Source organism: Myodes glareolus, chromosome 23, assembly GCF_982192425.1.
Source record: "Myodes glareolus chromosome 23, mMyoGla1.1, whole genome shotgun sequence".
Classification (NCBI taxonomy): domain Eukaryota; kingdom Metazoa; phylum Chordata; class Mammalia; order Rodentia; family Cricetidae; genus Myodes; species Myodes glareolus.
The window spans coordinates 40,249,895-40,269,380 of record NC_142048.1 but is presented as its reverse complement, the minus strand read 5'-3'; the positions used below and the strand labels follow the sequence as shown (position 1 = coordinate 40,269,380).

Genomic DNA, 19,486 nt, shown 5'->3' with positions numbered 1-19,486 from the left:
CTGACATTTCCCAGCTGTGACATGAGGTCAGCAATCCATACTCTCTGTGTCCCAGTTTTTCATTTGTTAATTAGAAAAAATAAGATATGCTTGATGAAATATCTTATTTGATACTTCTAGAATATTCTGGGTGCCCACATAAACCAAGGGTGTATCAATAAATACCATTTACAATGGGCTCTACAAACCAATATGAAGTTTAACATCTTGGGATAATTTAGCAAAACTGTATGGATGGATAGACTAATGAATGGATAAACACAGACAGAACAAACTCAGATCCTGACATATAGAAAATGGTCAGTATACAGCAGTTATTAGACAATTTATATAACATTCATACATAGAAATAAAAGAGTGGTTACTCTTTCCTTAGATAATCAGTTCTTTCTAAGTAGAAAAGCTATTTATGATGAATATCTAGAATCAGAGAGTGTGTGTTTCTGTGTGCGTGTCTGTTGGTATTTGTATGTTTGTGTGTCTGTGTCTCATGTGTCTGTGGCTATATGCAACTGTATGAATGTTTGTATATGTGTATGTGTCTGTGGGGGGTATATGCATCTGTGTGAATGTTTGTATGTATGTGTGTCTGTGGGTATGCATCTGCATGGATGTTTATGTGTATGTATCGATGTGTGTCTGTGTCTGTGTGTCTGTGGGTATATGCATCTATGTGAATGTTTGTGTGTGTATGTCTATGTCTATATGTCTGTCTGTGTGTACCTCTGTCTATGTGTCTGTGTGTGCATGTATCTCAGTGTGTGACTATGTGTGTGTTTGTGTGTGTACGTGTATAGGAAAGGGCTGAATTATGAAGTAGAAAACCAGTGTCTACAAAGACATCCGTTAGAGTGTTTTTACATACTAAAATCCATAGATGCTAAAGTCCCTCTTAAAATGCTGTAGTATTTACATATCATCTATCTTCATCCTCCTGTAAAACTAAAATTATCTTGGTTTACTTACAAATTTAATAAAATGTAAATTCTATGTAAATCATTGTTGTACTATATTACTCATGAAATAATGGCAAGCAAAAGCCTGCACATGTTGAGTACAGTCTCAGCTTTTTCCTAATATTCTTCTACTATAGTTAGTTGGTTTCACAAATTGTAGAACCAATGGATACGCAGGGACGATTGTACATGGTCAGGTATACTATATATACACACATAGACAATCTACAATATACTATATATACACATTTAGAGAATTAAGAGTTTTTGTAATAAAGGTATTTATGCCTAGCACTGTTATATAAGCCACAGGAAGATAAGGAAAACATCTCAACTTTGCAACTTATTTGACATATTTTGAAAGGCTTGTTACCTCTCTAAAGTCTCCTAATGAGGTAATTAAATCCAAGCTTCTTAGATGACATACACACGTGCACACACACTCACAAACATACATCCATGCATACACACACACATACACACACACACACACACACACACACACACACACAGAGAGAGAGAGAGAGAGAGAGAGAGAGAGAGAGAGAGAGAAACACATATATGTCAATAGATGTCAGGTTGCAGCTACTGTAACTCTGTGTAGCTCTGACCCCTTTGATAGTTTATAAAATATACATGAGAAGTATTCTAGCTGTGAGCAGACTTAACAACATGCATTCTGCTTGCGAGCATCTCTTCCTGTCACAAGCACATCAAGACCCTCACATTGTGTTGTTGACATTAAATTATAAAATCTAGAAATAAACAAGGTTATTTTTGACTCTCAGCTTATTTTACACAATGTTGTTGATTACTTCTGTAACACACAGAAACTGGGTGTATATATGATGTACGGTCAAATTTATTAATGTTCATGGCAGTTATGTTGTATCACTATTTATCCTATAAAATCACTATTTATCCTAGTGAAGTATTTGAGAACAAAGGAGTTGCAAATGGCCAGCAGGAAGAGATTCCTGGTCGGTTCAAGATTTGATTGCTCTATGCCTTGCAACCAAAGCACATGGTATCTTCAGCAATAAGGTCCTACTATCTAGTGATGGAGGCCAACCAAGAGCAGTGACAATAGCCTTTGTTCTGGGTACAATTCACCTCTCCCTAATCAAAAACTCTTGTAGGGAGCTATCTTAGCATGGCACTGAGATTTTCATCTAATAATCCATATCTTTTGAGAAAAGCACTGTCTACTCATGTAGAAATTTTTTCTTTTGTTATATATGTGTGTGTGTGTGTGTGTGTGTGTGTGTGTGTGTGTGCGTGTGTGTGTGTGTGTGTAGGTTTTTTGAGACAGGGTTTCTTTATAGCTTTGGAGCCTGTCTGTCCTGGAAATAGTTCTTGTAGACCAGGCTGGCCTGTAAGTTATATTTTAATTAGCTTACATACTAATGGGTTTTCATTAAGGCTTTTTCATAGTGCCAAGATATGATTAGCCACATTTTACATCCCTCTTTCACTGACCACCTTGTTTCCATCCCCCATTCAAACCTTTTGATTCCAGTATTCCCCACTGAGGCAGGACAATAGCGCAAGCACAAGCAGGTGCATGCAAACTCATGATGAAAAACTAATATTGGCCAAAACAGCCCGTCAGTGGACGGAAAACTCTGTAACTATTGGTGTACACTCCTAGTCAGTCACAACATGCCAGCAGTGACCACCAGTTTCTATAGGACCAACCAGAAAAGTTCCTATGGCAACTTAATTTCCCTAACCCCATAAAAAACCCCGACCCTTTTACGATAAAGAACTTTTGCATTGGAATCTTTCAGAGTCTGTGTCTTTGTCCCCACATCTTCTCACCCCCTGTGCCCCAGGAAACAGAGATCATACAATAGACAGTAGCAGCAAGCCAGCAAGAACTCCAACTGACCCAAGGTGGATGGACCTTTTCTTTTTGGTCACTTCTTGGGTCATCCATACCCTCTTTAGGGCATTTTTCTTTCCTATTTGCTGCCCCAGCTGGGCCCCCTGTCCCAACTGACCATCATCTTGAATTCGCCCTCCTTCAGCTGTTTTCAGTGAGTTGACAAACTATTTTCATTTCCTAAGCCCCTGGTGAGTTGAATCTTTCCTATTCCTACATTTTCTTTCTTTTCCTGTGTGCCATACCGGTTAGGAACTCTCCATCGTGACTTGGTTCATCACGGTACCTCCACGTAAGGGTTGACTACCCAGGGGGTAGAGCCAATAAAGGACCCCGTGACAGGTCCTTCTCGCCCAGAGACACTGTGTGAGCATACAGCCACAGCCTAACAACGCGCAGAAGTCCCTCTCTATAAGCGGCACACTTGGTCCTCGAACACAGATTTTCCCTTTCCCTTCCATCCTTGTCCTTGCGAGGACTCCCTCTCAGTCTGAGAACAACTGATGACTTTCGCCCGGGGTCCAGTCTCCGGGATTGTCTGAAGGCTCTCTAGCTCTTTGGGGAGTCTTTGGAGTGTGAACTGTTGGACTTCCTCTCCCAGTCTCTCTTCTCAACTAATCTGGTTATGTAACCACCTATTAAAGGCCATTATGGCGGTGGCTGGTCTCTTAATTAACGGAAAGGCTTTAACTGTTTGACTATGGTTGAATCCCCTTTCTCTTCTGGGATTGGAACGTTCTCCTCAGACGGCAGCGACTTCCAAAAGCTTGACCTTGGAGCTGAGCATGGGGACCGAGATGTAGTTGTCACTCACTTTGTGTCTTCTGGCTACTTTCTTCTTTGCTGCCCCCTCCTCACAGGCTCCTTCCTCCTGGGGCCCATCATGAATGGTGCCCCTTCCCTGGAAGGCTTTCCTTTCTCCACCAGCCCTGCCACCACCACCTACTCGAAGTTGGCAAGAGTTCTGTGAGTCCCATGCAAGGTTGCTGCCCTGGATCTTGCCTGCATTTTCAACTCTACCTGGCCTCCCATTCCCAATATGCACAACCTGGAGCAGAAGCTGCCTTTTCTGGCTGTTTTGCTGAGTTATTCCTGCAGCACTTTGAAGCAGAGGTGGCCTGGGCCTCCTGCTCACTGTCCCCAACTGTCTTAGCCCCATTGAGCCCTGGTGAGGAGTTTGCGTCACCATGTGACTTTTCCCTTGACAGCTGCAGGGTGGGCAGGCCCCTGGCTGTGTTGTGCCCTTTTCTTTCTTTTGAGGACCTAGCTGGCCCCCTTCCCTCCTCAGTCTCTTCCTCCTCTACAACGTCCTCCAAGCTGAAGCTCAAGGGATGCTTTTCCCCTCCATTCTGTGGGTGGCTAAGTCAGAGGTTCTGCATGAAGCATCCTGAAGTGGCAAGAGGCAGTTGACGCTTCCGCCCCAGCTGGACCTCTGAAGACCACATCAGGCCCTCCAGTCCTAGGTGGAAACAGTAACTCCAACTCCTCTGGTGGTGCTGGGACAGTTGGTAGGGGACTGGCTAGTGATGGCACATCCCCTGGGGAGAGATGGACTCACAGCTTTGAGAGGCTGAGACTGAGTCATGGATGGGGAACCTTGAAAGACAGAGCAGGAATGGTACAGAAAAAAAGAACTGCTCAGCTTTACGGGGGCAGAAGAAGCTGCCCCTGACTCAGCAGGAGTGGGTTGTGGAGGAGGGGCAGCTGATGTGCTGACCTTAGGGGATGGAGGTAGCTTTAGTGGCAGAAGGGTCGCCTACTGCTCCAAAGTAAAGAAGGAGGAGTAGGAAGTTGCTTAGAGTTCTTCATACTACCCAAAGTATCTGGCCCTTGGTGTGGGAGAATTGTCTGTATTCTGTCAATCATATTTTAATAAAACACTGATTGACCAGGCAGGCAGTATAGGTGGGAAAGCCAGGCAGGAAGTAGGGGTGGAGCAAAGAGACTGGGAGTATTCTGGGATGCAGGAAGCTCCCTCCACCATTCCTGCGCAGACCACCGAAGAGGCAATATGTGAGCTGCCACGCTGAGAAAGGTACTGAGCCGTGTGACTAACATAGATGAGAATAATGGGTTAATATAAGTTACAAAGAGTAATAAGAAGCCTGACCTAATGGGCCAATCAGTTTATAATCTTATGCAGTCCTGTGTGTGATTTTCATTGGGATATGCCGGTTGTGGGGTACCGGGTGGGACAGAAACCCCAACAAGCCGACCCATCATGTTACAGGCCCTGACTCAGCCTTCTCTGTTCTACTGTTGCTGAAGTACACATGTATGCATAGCCATGGCCCTAGAGATGCCTGACAGGCAGAACATATTTGTAGCAAAGGTAGAAGGCCCTTCAGTACATTCTGGAGACAACTGATACACTTCATGTGAAGGTCTGGGTATCAGACATCCAGGAGTGCCTAAGCCCAGGTCTCTTCCCTGTTATCAGCCCCTGTCCCATGACCCTTCCCCTGGCCAACGGGGCCTCCTTCCTCACAAAGGATAACACAGACTGGAGTTGCCTACCTGAATCATTCAGAGGGTCTGCTGATCCAGTGTAACAACTAACCCTGACAGGAAGCTTCTGGGGGCTCTTCTGACAGGTTATCAGCATCCTTCTCCCCTTGTTCTGCCTCCATTGCTCCCTCCCACTTTGACTTAAAGAAATTGCTTCCTCTGGAATTGCCCTTTAGCATTCCCATTGAAGAGGGGTTCCAAGAAAGGACAGTTCATCCACTCTTAGCCCTCTACCCTCCCCTGGATACTCCAGAAGCAGCAATAGGTTCATTCCTGTTCTAGGGGGAGACAGAGGGTGCTGAGGGGGATCAGCCCCTCTCAGGACATCCTTGGTTCCAAGGCATGCTCTCTCAACTCAAGGCTGCTCAGTTAGTGCTGGAAGGAGGCACTGCCTCCCATGGTGTTGCACAGTGCCGTATAGGAAGGTTGGTGGTGGCTCTAATATTTCTTCTTAAGTGTCTCATACAGCTAAGATCCTGACAACAGCAGGTGAACAAGACAACACTTTAGGTAATCATGGCTATGGAATATACTATACCAAAACCTCCAAGACAGGTGGTTCATGCTTGGCTAATGCAAATACAGGAGGCCATTTAAAACCCCACTTCTCCTAAAAGTTCATCCTTGCTTCTGACTTCTTGGTACCTTCCAGGAACCCAACTCTTCAAGGATTGGTAGTAAAGATGGGTAACAACCTGCCCTGTAAGTGAACCTAAGACAGACACAGCCCAAAAGCTGGAGTGTAACATGATGGCCGGCTTGTTGGGGTTTCTGTCCCATCCGGTACCCCACAGCCGGCATACCCCAAGAAAAATCACACACAAGACTCTATAAGTTATAAAGCTGATTGGCCCATTAGGTCAGGGTACTTACTAGTTCTTATGACTTATCTTAACCCATTATCCTTATCTATGTTACCCATATGGTTTGGTACCTTTTTTAGCTGTCAGCTCACATGTTGCATCTTTGGTGATCTGGGCAGGAATGGCAGAGGGAGCTTCCTGCTTCCCAGAATATTTCTGTTCTCATCACCCTGCCTCTACTTCCTGTCTGGTTGACCCACCTATACTTCCTGCCTGGCCAATCAGTGTTTTATTAAAATATATGATTGACAGAATACAGATAATTCTCCCAAAATCATTCTCTGGATCTTACTGCCCCATCTAAAAGGAGCTAAAAACTGTAAACTGTGGTCTCTAGATTATGTAAGAGGACATTAGAACTTATTCTCCTTGTCTAATTTTATCTACTGACTAATCTCTCCTTGCTTTTCCTTTCCTCCTACTCTCTCTAGCCTTTGCTAAGTAACCACTCTTCTGAAAAAAATACTCCTTTTTGTTATGGTTTTTTTGGGGGTTTGGTTGGTTTTTTTAAGCTCATTGTTTTTTTAATAGTAAGATACCAGTTGATTATTATTGAGATTCAACAGATCAATATAAAAATTATCATAAGATCTTCATAAATGCTAACTATGACTATCAAACACCAGAAAATTGACACAGGCAAGAAGTCAAACTTTAGAGTAGTCTTAGAAAAGTAATCTCTTTGTACTTGTTAGGCTAGCACTTGCCTGCTGATTCCTACTTTGTTTGTTTTTTAATGATACAACATTTAATGCAAAACCTGAATCATTTTTCAAGCCCCACAATGGTTTATATGAATAAAAACAAAAGATACAATAGTCAAAGAGAAAATTTATATGTGAGGCTTTATTTCACGTTAAAGTAGTCATTTCTCATGACTTACAGTCTTGGAATGACATAGTCTATTTAAATAAATATTTCAGAGTTACATAAACACACACGACTCTAAGCTACTTCAAAGCAAAGAAAATTCAGCATTTGTAGCTTCAGATAAATGCAGAGCTCAGCAAGGAGAGTTGAGTGTGATCTTAACTTCGCAAATCCACAAGATTTGATATGTCTGAACACACACTTTAATGTGAGAAACACGAGTTTGAAAGGAGTAAAACATGAAATTTCCATAGAAGTTACCTTTTCAAGTTAGGATCAAACAAAGTACAAACTAATAAATGTCACTCCCAAAATATTTTTTAAAACATCTTTTCAGAGAAATATACCAACTCTGGCATATTTCAGATATCCTAGGCAAGATGATCTCAAAGGAAAACATAGGAGCGATTCAACTTACTACTTCGCTAGATTAATTTTATCATCCAAAAGTGTTGCTTTTCCTCTGATGGCATTTTCAGGTAACTAATTCTATAAATACTTCAGACTCTGCCTGAAGCTTCTCTGTTTGTTTTTACATGTAATATATTCAATATGAGAGAGGCTGAGAAGATCTAAGATAAAGAACTATCCATGATAAAAATAATCCAGCCCTATTCATAAGTTATATTTGACCTGAATTACAAGAACCCAAGATTTACTGTGTACATTGTAGTGGTGAACATCAATAAATATAAAAGTGGTCACCCCAAACACTTCCTGAAGATAGGCAAGAATGGTGGGGAAAGAAGAGGCACATGCCTTCAGTGTCATGTGTCATGTGTCTGCTCAGGTCTATGGAACCTTGAGCAAAGGTTTAGGTATGTGACTCTTATGATGAATTGATGACTGATGCTCTCCTATATGCAACAAAAATGGTAGCTCCAGTGAGTGCCTCCTGGATTTCTGGACCTTCTTTTACAACAGCGCTGTATCTCATCTAACATTTAATGTACAGACTTATTGAAAGGGATGAAATAATTATGTTGAGAACCAATGATTTTTATTTTTATTAAATAGTTCATACAATGTAATTTTATTTATTCCTCCTCACCTGGTACCTTCTAGATCCTTCCCCTTCCCTACCTACCCATGCTCTCTCTTATGTTCTCTCTCTCACTCTCTAACATAAGCAAAATTAAACAAACAAAATACTATTAAGAGCAAATGGTAGAAGTAAGGTTACCCTCGGACTCAACTCTCATGGCAGCCCCTAGAATCTACAATAACGGGTGGAGCCTGCCTCACCTCCACTCTAACTTTCTGTAATAAGTCGTTTAAAATCCTGAAAAGTTAAAAGGCAGTATGGAATTATTTTGGTTAAGCAACGTGTTGATGGTAGATCCATGACCTCACTAGCCCCAGGTAGTTGGTTAGGTTGCGAGTGCTAGGCATGATTTTCCCTCATTAAGTCAATCTTAAGTCTAATTACAGAGCTATCATTTACCACCAAAATATGTATGACACTATTGCACCCCATGTACATACAAGTAACATTACACAGAAGGAGGATACTGCATTGATGCATCTAGGAATGTGTGTGTGTGTGTGTGTGTGTGTGTGTGTGTGTGTGAATATGAGAGTGAGCAAGGGGCAAGAGATTGTACTGGGAAGGGTTGGAGGGAGGAAAAGAAGGGAAATGATACAATTATAATTTAATTTCATAATATAAAATGATATTTTAAATAAAACAGAAATAAATCTTGACCATACAAGAGATTTAACCTTCCACAAAGAGGTCACAGTATGATGTTGTGTTGGCTTTTTTCAATATCTTTACTTTTTCAAATAATATTTATTAAATATGTTTCAGATACCAGACTAAGCACCTTGGGAAATGTATCAGGTATGTGATTTTTTTCACAAGAAACAAGGCGTTTGTCTGCTATACTGATAATATAAATCACAATCATTTTATAAGTTAGGTTGCTGATACCCTAGTAAGTTAAACAGTTTCCTGAGGTCACACAGAGAGTAAGTGTTGAACTAAAGCTCATATCATGATCTATCTGCCATCAGAGCATACAGATCCTTAGCATGTTTTATAAACCACTTTTTTAAACCTTAGGAGTAGAGGGTGGAGTTACCCTTCCTTCTACACTGTCCCTCCAGAAGCTAGGCATGTGGAAGCGATCATTCAATCAAAAACAACCACCACTTCTCCTTTGACCTAAGGTTTAGGGAAAAGGTCAATATCCTTAATATATTGAGAGAAAAAAACAATGGCACCCTCACCCTAACAAAGCAGGAGGAAAAGCTAACTGCTTTCACCATTCTTAAGGGAAGAACCAAATGAGCAAAAGTCCTTTGGAAAAATATCATCTATGTGAACCGAATCCAAACTCTTGAAACATAGAACATTTATAAAAGCTTTACCCAAGTCAGAGAGATAATAGAAATCCCGAGGAACATAGGGAAGGATCAACAATCAAATTCACCAGAAGGAAACATGAGCCTGTAACATCTGGAGAAGTAATCTAATATTCAGATAGGGCATCCAAAGCAGGAGAACATTTGGAGAAGCACAGTTGCCACAAATGACTCTGCTTCATGTTTAAAAATCTATAAAGTTCACCAGAAAGGCATCCCAGAAAAAAAAAAATCCTTATTCTCCTCTTTAAAAAAACATACATTTCAGAAAAAGCTGAAGTAATTATAAGAGTTCACACAGCAAGTTGGCCCCAAATAGACTACCATTTTCTAAATTGTTCTCCGTTAAAATGTCAAAATGATCTTATCTCCTTAACTAACATCCACTATTTCCAGATGCTGAGGCTTTGGAAGAGCTGGCTGTTTGCAACTTGATGGTAAAGCTGTTTAGGGAAAGAGAGCAAAACAATTACCAAAGGTGGTTAATCAATGTTATAAAAGGAGAAGCCACGAACATCTAGAAGCAGGTGAACTGCTCTGCCAGATGAACATACTGCAGCTGGACTTCTAATTAATGTCAAATTATCTACCAGGTTCTGAAAGGGCAACACTTGCTATGTTTACTGGGCCCCTTTACGGTACATAAGTCTTAAAGCCAAAGGAGGTTATTTTTCTATTACCAGCTTAAAAGACCTTTAAACTTTCCCTCGACAAATGAAAAAAATCTTTTTTTCTTGGTTTCCAATCCATTCACAACTTAACTGTAGCGACTTCCTAGTGTGTAATAATGACACTCTTTTACTGCCATATTAGCTAGGCACTTCATATCACAAAGCATATTCAAAAGAGCCTTGATCATAGGCACCAGCTGGCTAGAAACCTCCATTTGAACTCAGGAGTAAATGTCTGCGTCTACACATTCATCTTAATGACTCAGAGGGCAATTTGTCCATTCTCTACAGAACGTTGAAGCCATCCTGACTACAGAACATGAGACCGGCTGATCCTGGAGGGATGCTTTGCAGGGATGATGTAAATAATGAAATATTTATAGTCCGATCATAGGGATGTGCATCTTAGCAGATGACTATTTTACAAGACCTGTCAAACCTATAAATAATGAGATAAACAAGGAGGGGGTGGTGAAGGAATGATGAATGTTTAATAGGATGCATGTCTACTAGACTTTAGAAGCAAAAGAAAGGGATGAAATAAATTAAGGAAAAATTAAGTGCATTATCAAAGGCAATGATGAGGTAACAGGAAGTTAAATGTCTTCATCTAGCAATTTGTAACAATTTTCACTGAAAATATTTTCTGCTCAGAATATTATTTATAATTTAAAATTAATCTAACTATATGGCAATGGTTAAATAACACTCCAGAGAATGATCATCATTGAAAATAAAATATGAAAATTTAATATTTATTGTAGTATAATTTGTTATATATACACTATGAAAACCATGCTCATTCTAATAACAATAGGTCAAAATGTATGTACTTTAGATAAACATTTTTAAACAATATTTTTGAAGATCTGTGGCTAAGTCTAGCCATATATAAAATATATGAATGACAAAATGACTTAAAAATTTTCCTAGTCATTTATTTACAGATGAAACCATAGTTTATTTTCTAGGTTTTCTATTAGGTATAGTCCATATAAGTGTTATTGAATTAGAATGAGTAAAATCTTCCCAGTAAAAAAGCAGCCCCTGAAAATAAGAAAAATCTTAGTTCTGTTTTACCTAAGGAATACAACAGACTCCTGGGGTGTGGTTTGTGCTCTTCTTTATTTCTCGAGGACCTCAGTTTTCTACAATATTCCCGCCTTTGCTTTTCTCAAATTCAGAACCAAGCTTACATTAGTCATCAGTACTTTGAAGTAGAATGTAACAAAATCCTATACAGATAGCTCTCTGAATGAAACCCTAAATGTAATTTGCTTTTTCCTTGTATACAATCAAATTCCATTAACTCTTTTAGTGTGCACCCTTAATACGGTTACTTAAGTCAGGATTTTATTTTTAGTTCTTCATTGACAAGCACTGCATTTCCATCACTCCTGATATCCTATCCATTTCTCTACCTTCTCCTATGTCTTCTCTGCCCCTCCCATTTTCAAGACCTGTTCTTTAATTCTTATCACACACACACACACACACACACACACACACACACACACACACACACACACACACTTAAATGAAAGTTTTTATCGTTTAGAGATAACATGCTTAATAAAGTAATAATATTTGGTAATCTAGAGTTTTGAACATATAGGGCAGAAAATGTCAGGCTCTCGGGTGGAGACTAATTCTATAATACTATTAGAGATGAAGGTATGAAGTGGAATACAATCCCAAAAGGAGAGAGGGTTTGGAATGTAGGAAAAATAAACTTAGCTCCTGAATACCATTCTTGAGAAAGAAATGATGCTTCTAGAAACAGACCAGAATTTAGATCGAGAAGACACCAGGGCTAAGTGTTCTCTTACTGGCCATTTTTCTCCAGTTCTGGTATTGTCAGACTTTAAGTGATTAATACTAAGAAGCCAGTGGGTTTTCACAGCTTGAAATAGTAGTATGACATACTGTTAATGCTCTCCTGAGTTTCAGAGTATTGGAAATGAATAGACCTTCGAGAACATTTTCTACCTCAATCTTTCATTGTGCAGATGAGGATATTGATGTCCAGGGAAAACTTTCTAAAATGCAAATCAGATCATATCATTACAATGTTTAATATCCTTTAGTGGCAGGATTTCTGCTCCGAGCTATAACAGAGTAGCTTATACCATATTAATACAAGAACAACAACTATAAATGCAGAAAGAAAATGTTGTTGAACGCACTGGAGAATGATTGAAGAGGCAGCAATGTGACAGAGCACATCTACATCCAGAGAGAAGAAACATTCACTTGAGGCGGTTACCTACTCACGAGTAGTGCAGGGCAGAAAGCTGGCAAAGAAAACAGCAGTTCAGAGCTGTCAGCGATGCTGTGGAGCCGAGAGGAAAAAATAAAGTTTGGGTATTTTATAGTTACTTTTCTATTGCTGTGATAAAACACCACCACCAAGGCAACTTATAAAATGAAGTGTTTCTTTGAGCTTCTGGTTCAAGAGGGCTAAGAGTCCATCATGGGGCGGGGCGTGGGGGGGAGCATGGCAGTCATTGGCAGAGCAGTATGGGAGCCCACTCTGAGAGCGCACTTCCTTTTCCTCAACATCAAGCAGAAATAACAGCGTGGGTGTAGGTCAAAACTTTAAACTCTCCAAGCCCACCCCTAACGATGTGCTTTCTTCAAGTGCAGACACCCAAAACCTCCCCAAACAGAGTCACCAACTGGGGACCAGTGTCCCAATCTCATTTAAAGCACCAGAGGTGTCTGTTAAGGTAAAGGAAAATATCCATGAAGGGAAATATTCTTTCAGGTGAGACCCGTAAGAGCGGTTGTCTGGGGGAAAGAGGGAAAACTCGAAGAGAAAACTCTAATGAAGACTGATGTGATGTAACTGAACCACGTCCATCCCTTGTTGGACCAAGCTGATCTATCACTACTTCAATTTTTTTTTCCCCAAGAGAGAATGCGATACTCTCACAGGCCAGATATCGTGACATCCTGTCAAATTTTTATACACAATGTCCTATGTCAAATTCAAAATTACCAAGCACATAAAAGGCACAGATGGCCAAATGATCAAAAACCAGAAGATAAGATGGCAGAAATGTATCTGTTAGATGGTTTAAACACAGCATCTGATAAGGATTCTAAAACAAATGTGCCACTAATTTGTGATATAAAAGAGATGACAATATTTTAAGCAGATGATTAAGAAAATGAGTATTTTATAATTAAAAGTTAAGACAAATTTGAACCTTAGCAGAATCCACACAAAATAAGGACAGTGAACAAGAAAATAAGTCACAAGGAAATATATAGATGTATTTGGAGGAAAACATAAAAATCAACAAAAAGAGCATAAAGGTAAGAATTGATACACATATGATTAGATTTCCCAAATGGAGGGGGTGCAAGAAATGTTTGCATCCACACAAACAATGTAGTTTCATGTCAGACAAAAGAACGGCATTCCCTAAATTCAAGAAACTCGGGTGGTAGTGGCGCATGCCTTTAATCCCAGCACTCAGGAGGCAGAGGCAGGTGGATTTCTGTGAGTTTGAGGCCAGCGTGGTCTACAAGTTGCAAGAGCTAGCTCCAGGGCAGGTAGGGCTGTGACACAAAGAAACCTTGCCTCAAACAAACAAACAAACAACAAAAAAGAAAGTCTACCAAAAGCTAGTAAAATAAATATCCTAACATATCAATAGTAGAACAGCTTTCAAATGGATTCTTGCTATAATAATAGCAAACTGGACTTTAAAACATTAGTCAAGAAAAATAAGCAATTAATAATGAAAAGAGAAGCATACCATCAGAAAACATGGATTCAGTGTTTATATATCTTCAAATGCATTATTTTGTTTGTTTCTTTCGTAAAGAATTAAGTTCATAGATGGTGACAGAGATTTTAATGTAACTTTTCCAATGGCTGACATATTAAGGACAAAACAAAATCATCAAGGATATAAAATATTTATTTAGCATCTTTGATAAACTTGCTTAATTTCCATTTTAAGGTGCTGCATTTAAAAATGCAAAATACATGCTACTTAAAAGTACTAATTAAAGGTTTATCAGAATTGTAGCATATAATAAATAATAAAACAATTATAATTCTTAAAGTACCATTGTCCTACATTGCATGAACTCTGATCATTGGTCAAGTAAGCTGGAACTCAAAAGCAGAAAAGTGACTAGGTACTTTGTTGTCTTCACATCCAATAAAAGTAAGAAACAGGTTTTAAAATGAGTTATGAATAAGAGAAAAATGATAATGAAAATTAATAGTATGAAAACTTGTAAAAAAATAACTAAACTCTGATTAGACATGTTCATAGTTTTAAATGTATGTGTTTGAAAAGCAGAAGGCTGAAAAAAAATCAACCATGTAAGTGCCTGACTTAAACGTTATAGAATATGAGACTGATGTGCTGTCAACTGCGCCAAGAAGGCAGTTTTATAAAAAGCCGAGTGGGGGCAGCTTGAGCCTTTAATCCTAGCACTGAGAGGCAGGGGCAGATGGATCTCTGTGAGTTCGAGGCCAGCCTGGTCTACAAAACAAGTTCCAGGACAGCCAGAGCTGTTACACAGAGAAACCCTGTCTCAAAAAAAAAAAAAATCAAACAAATAAAAAAGTTATAGAGTGTAATTTGACTGGGAACAATCAATTGATACAATAGTATTGGAATATGGATGTTACTTTTTATGACTTTTTATGTTTCAATCCAAATAAACACAGAAGTTAGGTAAGGAGTAAGATAGCAGGGTGGTCAAGGAGATCTTCCAAAAAAGGAGAAATACACTATAATAATATTGTAAAGAAATAAAGAAGAAAGTAAAATAGGAGGGTTAAATAAAGAAGGGGTGGAAAAGCAAAATAAAAGGCTGAATATGGGGAGTGGCAGACAACACTAAGGCATCTAATGCATCTGGAAGCTTAGTACGACAGAAACTTCCCAAAATATGTACATATATGAGAGGAACTTAAATGGAGTCGCTGTATAACGGGGGAAGCAATGTCTCAACTAGACATCTTACACTACCCAAGTAAAACCTCCAATGTTCTGGAAAACAATAACATAATTGGAAAGACTAAAACAAGTAGGCAGGCCAGATTGTGAAAAGGATGTTACATCTCACATTCTGTCAGCTGGGAATGTAAAAGCAACATTGACAGATACTCCAAAGATGTCAGGTACATAAGAAATGGAATTTTAAGGAGATGAATTTATAGAATCAAGACCAGGAATTGAGGCCACTTCCAGAATGGAAATTCAACCTAAGATGAAATCTCTGTGAACTTTTTTTAAAAGTTTAAGGAAGAAATTATACTAACCAAACTATTTTAAGAAAAAAGAAATTAGTAATAAACTTTATGTACACATAATAAACTTTCTACCCCCACCTTTTGAGGAATTCCAGTTTTTCTCATTAATGTACTCTCAAAAGTTATTCACAAACGCTTATTTAAGTATGTGTACATACTTTTAAAATATCCTTTTTGGGCAGCCATGTTGGTGAGAGTATACGGGTATAGTTCTGACTTTTCTATGAGATAACATCACAGCAAAATCTTTGTTTCTCTAGCTTTTAAAAGTTTATGCCCTTTGTCATAGTTACGATGTAACTGGCCCACATAATCTCATAGTGAATGGAACTATTAGGAGGTGTGGCCTTGGTGGAGGAAGTGTGTCACTGTGGGGTAGGCTTTGAGGTTTCCTATGATCAAAATACCACCTAGCGTCTCTGTCTCCTTCCTGTTGCCTGCAAGACGTAGGACTCTGGGCTACTACTCCAGCACCATGTCTCCCTGCATGTTCTCCATCATGATGATAATGGGTTGAATCTCTGAAATGGTAAGCAAGCCACATCCGTTAAATATTTTCTTTATTAAACTTGCTGTGGCCATGGTGTCTCTTCATAGTGATAAAAACCAGAAGGCACCCCCCCCCTTCTGCAATGACCCCGAAGGCTTAGGAGCGCAGGTTGCTTTGGCCTTCTTTCCTTTCTTTATTCTTTTCATTTTCAATGAATAAATCTGCCTGCTCCCCTACTCATATATTACCCAGGTTCTTTCTCACCTCCTGCAGCCATCACAAACCACCACAATGAGTCTTCTCTATAACTACCATAGCTACCACAATCACAAGGCAACAACAAGCACAGATAATACTTTTGGAGATAAATCCCTCTCCTTATTTCACCAAAGTCAAGAAGTCATTGCAGTCAAGAAGTCATTTCAATGTTTTCACAAAACAGTATTGAGCTTCCAGGGCCAGCAGTTTTCAGTAGAAATATCCCAAAACAAGATGGCTATATGAATAATTTAGGAACTGGTAAACGATACCAATTTGATTTCAAGTCAAAAGAAACTAAAAGAGAAATGTATTTTCCTTTATACAGTAAAGCAATTGAAAAGCCACGAAAATTAATGAAGTCTCATAGAAAGGGAATGTATGTATAGAGACCAGTTTATTTCTTAGCGTTTAGATGAGATGGAAACTGATCTGTCAACATCTCCATAATTGCAAGTAATACCATGAGATAAAATTCTGAATGTTCACCAATCATATTTTAGTGCCGAACATTTCATGCAAGCAGCTGTTGATGTTGCCAAATATAGTTTTCACAGCATGCAAAAATGAGCTAATGGCCAATGCTATGTTTTAGATTTCAGAGATGTTCTTTTGGTTGATACAATTATTTCTAAAATCTGCAGACATCAGTCAGGTGACCGAAACAGAGGCAATGGGAAAGGACTAGATAGGATGCCAGAGACTTCTCTGGCATTGTCTTCTGGTGTCAGAAGTAAAGTAATCAGGAGCTGTTGGTTTTGGGGGCTGTATGTGTGTTTGTGTGTGTTTGTCTAAGGGAATATATGCAAACAATGGCTATCCCTTGAGGTTTTAACCACACTGCCTGTGTTCTATCATGACAAAACTCTGTGGGGGCCCTGCAGGCTGGCTTTAAGTCAGCTGGAACACTTCAATGAACTGGCACCAATCTCTGAGACAGCGGAGTCAAGAGCACAGCTGTTCATCATGTTGTTCCGTGGACAGGCATTGTGAGCCGGATAGATTTGATTTGTTATCCATTATATCCTGATGACTTTCAGGAAATATGAGAGTCACACTTAAATTAGGTGTATCTCCAGGCTTTTGCAACTGATATCTTTCATAAATGATAGAAATCCAGTGTTTAGTAATGGGTAGTTAGGGAATATTATTGTATACCTCAGTGGGGATGTACTACACATTGTAATTTTGTACCAGAAAATTCCACATCAGTAGACTTTCTATTAATTACCTAGAAATTACCCATTATAATTAGAAAGACCAACATGTCACCTGTTATTACCATATAAAAGAAATTGACAGATTTTGAATAGGATGAGGACAGTTTTAAGAATATGTTTTTTACACATGTACAAGTAGATCACTTTTAAGCATCCAGCTACTGATTTGCATCTCATTTTTCTGTATTATCAGATAATATCATCATAAATGAGTTATATAATACATGGTTTATCAATTTGCAGATTAGAAATCAGTGAAACACTTGCTCAAGGTCACAAATACAGTGAGTAGTAGAGCTTTGATTTGAATCCAGGATTCTCTCCCTTAGTATGGGGATCCAAGATCCTATCTACCGTAACATAAGTCTTCTCTGGAGGGAGGTGGCCAGTCTTAAGAATCATGTAGGTCTACTCAGAAAAAAAACCTGGCTATAACAAAGTCATATCTCAATCTGGACAGCATAGCGATGTCCAATAACTCCAGGTGTTTGGGATTTGGACATTATTGAATGAGATAGTTCAGTGCATTAGTAATGAATATTTATAGTTATAAAATGGCATCATTCTTTTGTAATAAAACATTTGAGTCTAAATAATTATCATTTATTTATAACACGTACAGGTATTATATGTTTGTTTAATGAAAAGTACAATACAATTACAATCAGTGACAATAATTAGAAATAGTATTATCATAAACATGAAAATCCTAACCTATACTAAGCAAAATATAAGCAAAATAGTATACTGGGTTGGATTCAATATCAATGAATTTCGAATCTTTTCTGTTTCAATTCATATTTCCTTTATTCAAAATTTATGGACACCAAACAATGTGTCCAACAACAGAAAAATAAAGAAAGAAAATATGATAAATATGTGATGGGATGTTTTCAGCCACAAAACAGTGAATATTGCTGCAATAATTATTGATATGCAATTATCTCTGCTATGTTGTCTTGGAGTGCTCTTGGTAAATACCTAATAAAGACATACTTAGGTCATGTGGTAGGTATGTCCTCCATTTTTATTGAGAAATATTCTTGTGATTTTCATAGTGACATTTTCCTGATGACAGCCGTTCTGGCTGACATAAGATGAGATCATGCTGTAGTTTCAATTGGCATTTTTCTGATGGCTAAGGAGGCTGATTGTGTATTTTATGTGTTTCTTGGCCATTTCATCTTTTTGAGTTATGTGAATGTTATACATAAGAATCCTTTGTCTTATATAGATAGAATGATTTCCTACCGTTCCCCACACTGTCTATTATTCTATTGTTTCCTTGCTTGTACAGAAGGTTTTTTTAAGTTTCATTGTCTCCTTTGTGGGTTGTTGGTATTATTTCCCAAACAACCATAGTCCTATTCAGAAAGTCCTTTCCTATGCCTCCATTTTGAAGTCTGTTCCCTATACTTCCCTCTAACAGTTAGCATTCCAGGTCTTACATTAAGGTTCTTGTGATCCACTTGAAGTTCATTTTTGTGTAAGGACAGAGGTAATGATCTAGTTTCAGTCTTCTGCATGTGGATATCTAATTTTCCTGGCACCATTTGTTAAAGAGACTTTCTTTTCTCCATTGTATATTGTTGACAATTTGTAAACAAGACAGGTAACTGTAACTTAAGGTGATTGTATATGTGTCTTGTACTTCATTGATTTGTTGTTTTCTCTCAGTATCCATGCTATTTTGTTATTCTGGGTCTGTAGTATAATTTGATATCAATGATGATGGTAGTCTAGCAGTATTCTTTTTGTTCATGGCTGTTTTGTCTATCCTTGGTCTTTTTGATTTCATATGAATTTGAAAGTTCAATGTTCAATTTCTTCAAATAATGACTTTGAAATTTTAATAGGAATTTTATTCAATCTATAACATAACCATCTTTACAATACTTTTGTTTAGAATAATTAATATTGTAAAGATGGCTATGTTACAGATTGAATAAAATTATTCTAAACAAAAGCATGGAAGGTCTTCCAAGTTTCTAGTGTTTTCAACAATTTGCTTAATATGTCAAGTTTTCATTCCAGAGGCCTTTTACTCCCTTGGTTAGGTTTATTCCAATTTTTGTTTGTTTGTTTTGGAGACTATTGGATGTGGGATTATTCCC

General features: G+C 38.6%; 1 pseudogene; it reads left to right on the top strand.

The window, feature by feature from the left end:
- The first annotated feature begins 3,724 nt into the window (after window positions 1-3,724).
- The window catches only part of LOC125414287 (SH2B adapter protein 1-like), a 61,839-nt pseudogene continuing 46,077 nt past the window's right edge, over window positions 3,725-19,486 (top strand).